The sequence below is a fragment of the Giraffa tippelskirchi genome, chromosome 1, assembly GCF_054371585.1.
Source record: "Giraffa tippelskirchi isolate mGirTip1 chromosome 1, T2T-mGirTip1v1.2.pri, whole genome shotgun sequence".
NCBI classification, from domain to species: domain Eukaryota; kingdom Metazoa; phylum Chordata; class Mammalia; order Artiodactyla; family Giraffidae; genus Giraffa; species Giraffa tippelskirchi.
In genome coordinates this window covers 204,774,201-204,782,947 of record NC_137275.1, presented here as the reverse complement: position 1 = coordinate 204,782,947, position 8,747 = coordinate 204,774,201, and the positions used below count along the sequence as shown (strand labels likewise).

Sequence of the window (8,747 nt, the reverse complement as noted above, 5' to 3'; positions counted from 1 at the left end):
ACCATCCAACACCACATTTACTAATTTTTTTATATTCAGTTTTAATTATGAGTTTCCCTGGTGGCTCAAACGATAAAGAATCTGCCAGCAATGCAGGAGACCTGGGATCGATTCCTGGATTGGGAAGATCCCTTGGAGGAGGGAATGGCAATCCACTCCAGTATTCTTGCCTGGAGAATTCCATGGACAGAGGAGCCTGGCAGGTCACAAGGAGTCAGACACAACTGAGTGAATAACACTTTCAATAAAAATCCCAGCAGGATTTTTTTTAATAGATGTAGACAACATACACTAAAATTCATATGGGAAAGGCAAAACAACTAGAATAGCTAAAGCAATTTTAAAAATTAAAGTAAAAGCAATCATTCTACTGGATTTGAAGACTTATTTTATTAACAGAAGTACAGTAATCAAGAATGTGTGGTATTGGAAGAGGTGGGTAGACAAATAAATCAGTGCAAAAGAAAACCTAAAAATAGGTAAGAAAAGTGTGGATAGCTACAAAAAGCAACAGGAGGAGTCCTTTAGGTGAGAAGTGTTCTGTATCTGGATTGTATCAATGTCAATATTCTGGTGGTGATAGTGTACTGCACTTTGGGGGGATGTTACCATGGGGGAAACACGGAGTAAAGGGTACTTGGGATCCCTCTCATGTTTTCTTAAAACCTCGTGTGAATCTACAAGAATCTCAAAGTAAAAAGTTTAATGAAATATGATTATCTCAATAGACACTGAAAAAAGCATTTAGCAAAACACAATATTCGTTCAGGATAAAATCTCTCAACAAACTAGGAAGAGAAGGGAACTTCCTAAACTTGATAAATGATGTCTGAAAAATAATAGTGAATGAACATTCTTCCCACCCAAGAACAAGAAATTCTTTTCCTGGCATGATGAGCATTGCCTTTAACAAGGGGCTTCTGACACATTCCTGCCAAGATTTTGGCCATTGTTCTGATAAATGAAGCACAGAGCCATTCAGATATGGGACCTCTGTTCTCATTTTCTTTCCCCTCCAGATTCAAGCAGTAGATCCTATTAACAATGTGTTATAACCATCCATTAAGAGCAAATTATTTCTGTAATGAACTGGTCATGTTACCCAAACAAGTACAGTGGGAGAAATGCCTTTATAAAGTACTCAGATTCAGGAGAACAATTGGTTTTGTTTTACAGTAAATCAAAGGGTTTAGAAAAGATCAAATATGATAACCATTTTATTAATGGTAAATCTTAAAATCAGACTAAGATAATGAGTCATTTCATTTTGTTATGCATAAGGTTATCCTTCTTCAACATTCTAAGAGTCAGGGTATATCCTGTATGCTTTGATTGTTAAGAAAAAACATCAGAAAAGAGGAAAAATGACAAAAGGAGTAAATGCCATAGTTCAGCCTTGTCCAACAAACCTAAGAATCATTTGATGTTCTAGGAAGTAATAACTATTGGACTTACAGTTTACTGCTAGACTTTGTAAAATTAGATGTTAGTTTGATGCAAGATTGATAAATTGCTAGTGATCTCTGTCCACTAGAGATGGAAATACTTCCTATATGGTAAATATGATATGGCCCAAGCAGTTATTTCTTTCCCATTGAATGTGTTTATATGTATATGTTTATAATTCCTCATATCCTCCTTTGAACCAACTTTGCCATCCTTTGCCTATAATTTTTCTTTATACTAAGTTAAATAAATAAACATTCGATATACCCTCAGTCTATGAGAATATGAGCATCTGATGTTTAGTTATTTAAAAATTATTCTTTGACCTGAAGGGAGAGGATGACCATGGCCCATCTGGGGCTTGGAGCCTTCCCTTACAGCCAGCATGGAAAGGATGGGATTCAGGTCAACCATCCTGCAACTTTGCATTGTGGACAACATTAACCCATGTGCTCGCTGACTCTCTCATCCATACTAATTATGAACCATTATGTGTGCAGCATGTGCTAGCAGTTGTCATGGTGGCGGTGGTGGTTTAGTCACTAAGTTGTGTCTGACTCTTGGGACCCCATGGACTGTAGCCTGCCAGGCTCCCCTGTCCGTGGGATTCTCCAGGCAAGAATACTGGAGTGGTTGCTATTTCCTTCTCCGGTTGTCATGGTAATTTTGGTTATTTCAGTGGGAATGTCTTGTGTTGGAATTTCTCTTTCCTTTGTCACTCTGAAATACCACTGCGTGGCAATCAAGGAACAGCTGATTCATGAACCTGAATTATCTTACTTTGCTAATTATCTTGGAGAATATAAGACACTGTGCCATTCCAGGAATATGCCTGCGTCCAGGACCAATGAAAATGGCACATTACTTGTATACAGAAGAAATACTGAAGCTGACAGAGGGTCCTTTTTTCTGCTTGATTCAAAACAAATTTACATGACAGACGCTTGCTCAAGAATTAGAACCTCTAAGCCCCAATCTAGGAACTAGAGGATTAAAAAAAAAAAAGAGCTTAAAATCTAGGAACTAGAGGATTAAAAAAAAAAAGAGCTTAAAAAGAAATATCTGTTGATCTGAATAAAATTAAGCTGAGATAAGGAGCAGCCTCTGAGCATTAGAAACTCATGGCTTTGTTTCCAGTGTGCAAGTTAGACATGAAAATACAGCCTACATAATCTTCAATTGTAGGAGCAGTATTTTTTTTATTAATAAGTTCTAAAATTCTGCACAGCCTCTATTTCCTGAATAATCGTTTGTCAACAGAATTATATCAGCAGCCAGAGACCAAGTTTACTGTTAGCAAATCAATCTGTAGCCCTCCAAGCTCCTCTGTCCATGGAGTTTTCCAGGCAAGAATACTGGAGTGGGTGCCATTCCCTACCCAGGAATCAAACCGCCTCTCTTGCATCTCCTGCATCGGTAAGCAGATTCCTCACCACTAGAGCCACCTGGAAAGCCCTCTTAAAAAATAGAGTTTTACTAATGAAAGAGTGGTTTATATGAACTTCTGATTGGTATATTATGGGAGAAGCACTGGTCAGATAGAGACCAAAGGCAGGAACTGGTGAGACAGAATAAACCTTACCCATTTGTGATGGGGCTGGGTAGACATCTATATCCTCAGTATCATAAGCATCTTGTCCAGCACTTGAAATGCATGGAAGTTTCCTTCCTAGATTTTTCTTAAGTCCATATTAAAAAATACAGGCTTTAAAAGACGAGACAAAGGCCATTTTTTAAGACATATATAGCCATTGTGTCATAAGAAATATCTGTAAGTGGAAATTAAAACACACAACGTGAAAATTGTGGTTAGATTTTATTCAGGAGCTTACTGAAGACTAGAGCCCAGGACAGCCTCTCAGTAGCTCTGAGGAACTGCTCCAAAGAAGTAAGGAGAACAAGAGGTTTAAAAAAAACAACAAAGAAGTAAGAGGGAAGGCTAGTTTATATGGGATTTTTGTTAGGGAATACATCCAATCAAGCATGGGCTTCCCAGGTGGGGTTAGTGGTAAAGAATCTGCCTGCTAATGCAGGAGATGCAGATTCAATCTCTGGTTGGGGAAGATCCCCTGGAGAAGGAAATGGCTACCCACCCCAATATTCTTTCCTGAAGAATCCCATGGACAGAGGAGTCTTGTGGGCTACTGTCCATGGGGTCGCAGAGTTGGACACAGTTGAAGTGACTTAGAATGCATATCCAATCAGGCATACGTCTTGCTTGTTACAAAAACAACAAGCAAACAGATATCTCAAGTTAATGATTATAGTGCTTTTCCATGTATCAGAAGCTGCAAGAAGCAGGGCTCATTAAAAACAGTGAGTCGTTCAGTCATATCCAGCTGTTTGCAACCCCATGGACTATACAGTCCATGGAATTCTGCAGGCCAGAATACTAGAGTGGGCAGCTGTTCCCTTCTCCAGAGGATCTTCCCAACCCAGGGATCAAACTCAGACTTCCCACATTGCAGGTGGATTCTTTACCATCTGAGTCACCAGGGAAGCCCTCATTAAAAAAAAATTCTTCCTGAAATGCACTTACCTATCTAAGGGCCTGTTGGTCCAAAGCACAGAGCATCCTGTTATTGCCTTCATCTGTCTGAAACACTGGGTGCCCTGTAGGTCAGGCAGTGCAGCAGGTCAATCTTTGTAGACTTGGATGGTGAGCAAAATGCCTTTGCTCTTTTCTTGTTTGCATACAACTGGCACAAGAAATTGTGCCTGACACTCATTCTGTAGAAAGAGTTTTGCTTGGCAGGAAACTGTCAAATTAGGTAAGAGACCCCTTCCTCCACGCCAATAAAAATATCGAAGGTGAATGAGGTCAATTTACATTTCCACCTCGTCAGGGAGCCAGCAGTCCCCACTTGGTAGCCAGCAACGAGGGCCTCCTCTCCTTCCACCACAGGCGGTGCAGCGGCTGGAGCATCAGCCAACTGTCCCTCCTGTAGATGATGCAGATGATGCATCTGCAGATGATGCAATCTCTCCTCATGATGGGGGAGGCCCCGGACCTGCATTTACCCCAATGACCAATTCAGTTTTTCCAGAGTTCCTTTGTATTTCTGAGTCCAAAATTTTAGAAATTAGTAAAATGTATAATGTGAAAGAACTCATTTAAAGAGCTGAGTCAATAAATTGAGAAAAGACTTTCCAATTTTACTTTCTGTGTGCGATTCTGTTGGCTGTATCCTTGGGTTTCGCATTTGAGGATTCAACATACTTGGATAGAAAATATTTAGAAAAAAATTTCAGAAATTTCTAAAAAACACGCAACTTGACTTTGCCATCACAGGCAACTATTTACATAGCATTTCCATTGTATTAAGTATTGTAAGTAATCTAGAGGTGATTTAAAGTATGCAGGAGTACGTGTGTAGGGTATATGCAAATGCTATGACATTTTATGGGCTTCCCCAGTGGCTTAGTGGTAAAAGAATCTGCTTGCAATGCAGGAGTTGAAGAAGAAGCACGTTCGATCCCTGGGTCAGGAAGATCCCCTGGGAGAGGGCATGGCAACCCATTCCAGTATTCTTGTCTGGAAAATCCCATGGACAGAGGTGACTGGTGGGCTACAGTCCACAGGATTGCAGAGTTGGACACAACTGAAATGACTTAGCAAGCACAAGACGTTTTGTATGAGACCTGAGCATCCATGAATTTTGGTCTGGGGGTGAGAAGGGTCCTGGAACCAAAAAGAAGAATATACTTGTATTTATATATTTACATATTTATATAAAACTGCAAAGTATGTCTGTATACACATGCATATCTAATAAGAAGAGATTGGGGTGCTGGCTCTATGTGACAGCCCTGGTTTCCTCCTTTTTAAGAGCACATGTCCCTCTCTAACCACATTTTGGGCAGCCCAAGGCAGGGGCCATGTGTTGCTTTTACTCACTTTCACAGAGCATGACACAGAACAGGAGCTGCAAATGAATGCTCACCAACAATCATGATGATGGATTAGACGTGTGTCTCACCGCTTTTTTTTTAATGTATTCCTCTACTGTGAGTTGGAATCCCAGATCTCAGTGGTCACCTCCATGTGGAGAAGCTGGAACTGCTGGAAGCTGTATGAGTTCTAAGCAACAGAGGCCACAGGAAACCAAACCAGTTCCTACAGCCCAGGACCCCAGCCCCCAGCAGGGGCAGTCTGGAGAAATGTTGCTGGTAGTTGTCACAGGTAGTAACAGGGTTGTCAACAGAGTTGTCACAGGTAGTAAACAGCAGGCAGCACTGGCTTCATCTTGCTCAGTTGTGAAGTGTGTTAGTCGCTCAGTCGGGTCTGACTTTTTGCTCCCCATGGACTGTAGCCCTCCAGGCTCCTCGGTTCATGGAATTCCAGGCAAGAATAGTGGAGTAGGTTGCCATTTCCTTCTCCAGGGGATCTTCCCCACCCAGGGATCAAACCCCAGTCTCCTGCATTGCATTGCAGGCAGATTCTTTACCATCTGAGCCACCAGGCAAGTTCTGAGCCACCAGTGCAGCTTCAAACACGCATCCTTTCCTGAATGCGGAGGGGGTTCTCAGCACATGGTTGCAGTTTCCTCAGGAAACAAGAGGTGAGTTTCACCCTCTCTCTTGCTCTCTTGTTCTGGAAACAACCTCCATGGGGTCTGTTTGGCCCCATTCCTCCAGCCTTGGCCAAGTCACTAAAAGATGCCTTTTTGGATGAAGAGCCTGCTCCACTTAACCCCAAGCCTGTCCCTGATCCCTGCTTTTGACAAAAGGGCAGTCATGCCCATGAAACTAGGAATTTTATTTTTTTTCCAACTGCAGTGAGATACAAAGCCTACTTCTCTTTGTCAACCAGATCTCCCCACTGTTGACATTTACATCTGCTTAGAGATATTTCCAGCCAGAAGATTCAGGGGGCCAAACAAGAGATGGGGGAATTCCTCTCAGGGCTCCTGAATTGAATGTAAATTCTACTCTGATGTGGAAAACGAAATTGCTACTCAGTCACTCCCCTTGTCAGCATTTCAGAGCCTGTCCTTGTCATTAGGGCTGGCTTTCTCTGTCTCCTCTTTGTGCACACCCTCTTCAGAAGTACGTTAGTTACTGGTATAACATCTAAGCTTTTTAAATTTTATTCTTGCTTTACAAGGGGTGGGTGGTCAACTTTGGGGTCAAGCAAAGAGTTCTATGCATTTTCTTTTTCCCCTTCCCCCCAATTAAATGTCAGCCTCAATTTCTTGTTCCTAACCTTGATCTGACACTGTGACATTCTCAGGGCCTGGAATTTGGTTTTTCAGAGCTGGTTCTGCTCCAAGTCCTTGGTGACCTTTCATTCCTTTCCCCCATACCCCTCCCTGAGCTGCCCATGACAAGGGATACTACAGTTCCCAGAGCCAGAGAGAGACAGACAGACAGAGGGATAGAGAAATAGAGGGGTGGGGTAGCTTACAAGCATTGGCAAATGGGAAAGGAAAAAGCAGAAGCAGAACCACATCAGAATCCAGGAAAGTCACAGAACTTAGAACCAATGTATCTGGATCCACTCTTCTTTCCTAATCAATAATTCTCTTTCACTTGTTAATTGGAAAATATTGAGATTGAGGGCCAAGTATTTCTTTTTTTTTTCAAGTCAGTTTTCTTTTTTTCAATTTTTATTTTTTATTTGATTGATTTGATATGTTACAATTGGTGCTTGTGAGCACAGCACTGCTGGGGCTGTTCTGGGCAGGTCTCCATTAAGAACCACTGCTGCTGGGAGGGGTCTATACTGCCTCCTCTGGGGCCAGAGCAGCTGGTGGTTGAATCTTAGGTGTTCACTACAGGCTCATCTTGTCAGAGCTGAGGTCCCCCTGGCTCTCGGAGTCCTCGCTGTGCCCTAGATGTGAGCACACTTCCTGGGAGGGCTACAACTACCAGGACTGTTTCCTCAGCCTCAGGCAGGAGGATAGTGTAAATGAGTTTCCCAGGTAAAGAATCTGCCTGTCAATGCAGGAGACATCAGAGATGTGGGATTGATCCCTGGGCTGGAAGATCCCCTGGAGGAGGGCATGGCAACCCACTGCAGTATTCTTGCCTGGAGAATCCCATGGACAGAGCAGCCTGGAGGGCTATATTCCATGGGGTTGCAAAGAGTCAGACGTGACTGAGCACACAGGGATGCACCAAGGTGGGAGGGCTCGGCCAGGCTCCACAGCCTCCACCAGGACGAAACCCATTCTGCAGGTCCTTAGCTGTTCGGGATGCCTGCTTCACAGCTCAAGAGTTCTTTTTAACTCTTTCTCTCCTTTTTATTTTTTTGATAAGGATTTCTGGGATGCTTATTATGATTTTCATTCCTTAGCACACATTCAAACATGAATATCATGGATAATTATATATTGCTACTTTCACCTAATGGGTGACAGAAGAACTTAGAAATTAAGTATGAAATATGGACCCCAAACTTATCCTTTCACTTTATTATTAACGGAATAATAGCAAGTACTTTTCCCACTAATTTGCCATTTGTTTTTAGGCATTGACCCATGAGCAATTATGGATCCATCAAGATGGGCTGCAGCCATCTGCCCACCTGAGCCTGGCCTGGCCTCTGAGTTGGGCCAAGTGGACTCTGTTGGACACCATGCTGACAGCCTGGGGCAGGTGGATGATCAGCTACAGTCACCCTGTTCTTCGGCCACACAGACCTGCCCCAGACCCAGGCTGTTACAACAAAGGGCTGTACCAGAGTAGGTGAATGAATCAGTCCCTTAGAGACAAATCTTTCTCTCAGGCAGTAGAAACTGGATGTGCAAGTTGGCATCTTTGCGTGTCATTGTGGGGTCATCGCCGGGATCAGAATGGAGAAATTGCCATGACAACTGAATGCTTAGATGGCCAGGCGGGTGCTTCTTCTGAGAGTGGCCAATCTCCTTGGAGATGATAATGTTTCTTCAAGGCACTGCTCTCTTCTTTGAGGGGAAGAATCTTTTTAGAGTAAACTTGGTGTGAAAAAGAAGCTAAAGTCTGTTCATGACCTACTGTTCTGTTTGCTGCATACAAATACTGGGCAGATTCTCTCTCTGCCGCCCGAGGGTATCTTGGAAATGAGGTGGCCTGTTCCAAGTGTTCACAAATCAGTGGCTCCAGAAGACTCGCATCTCCAGTCTCACATGAAAAATAACAGATCCCCTAATGCTTTTACTCTTTTTCACTAAGCAGGAGCTTGGAACAATTTAAAAAATCAGCTTTATGGAGGGAGGTATACAAAGTACACCTGACACAACGCACATTTTATGGTCTACAGTGCAGTGAGTTTTGACAGCCGTACACACCAAAAGGAGACAGAACACTTCCATCACCCC

The 8,747-nt window shown here is 42.7% G+C and overlaps 1 long non-coding RNA gene across 1 annotated transcript; it reads left to right on the top strand.

Moving 5' to 3' along the window:
* Positions 1-2,007: 2,007 nt before the first annotated feature.
* On the top strand, positions 2,008-8,398 carry LOC145539067 (uncharacterized). Its single transcript, XR_014077553.1, has 3 exons — positions 2,008-2,106; positions 5,882-6,008; positions 7,919-8,398. It is a non-coding gene; the product is annotated as an uncharacterized LOC145539067 (long non-coding RNA).
* Positions 8,399-8,747: the final 349 nt, after the last annotated feature.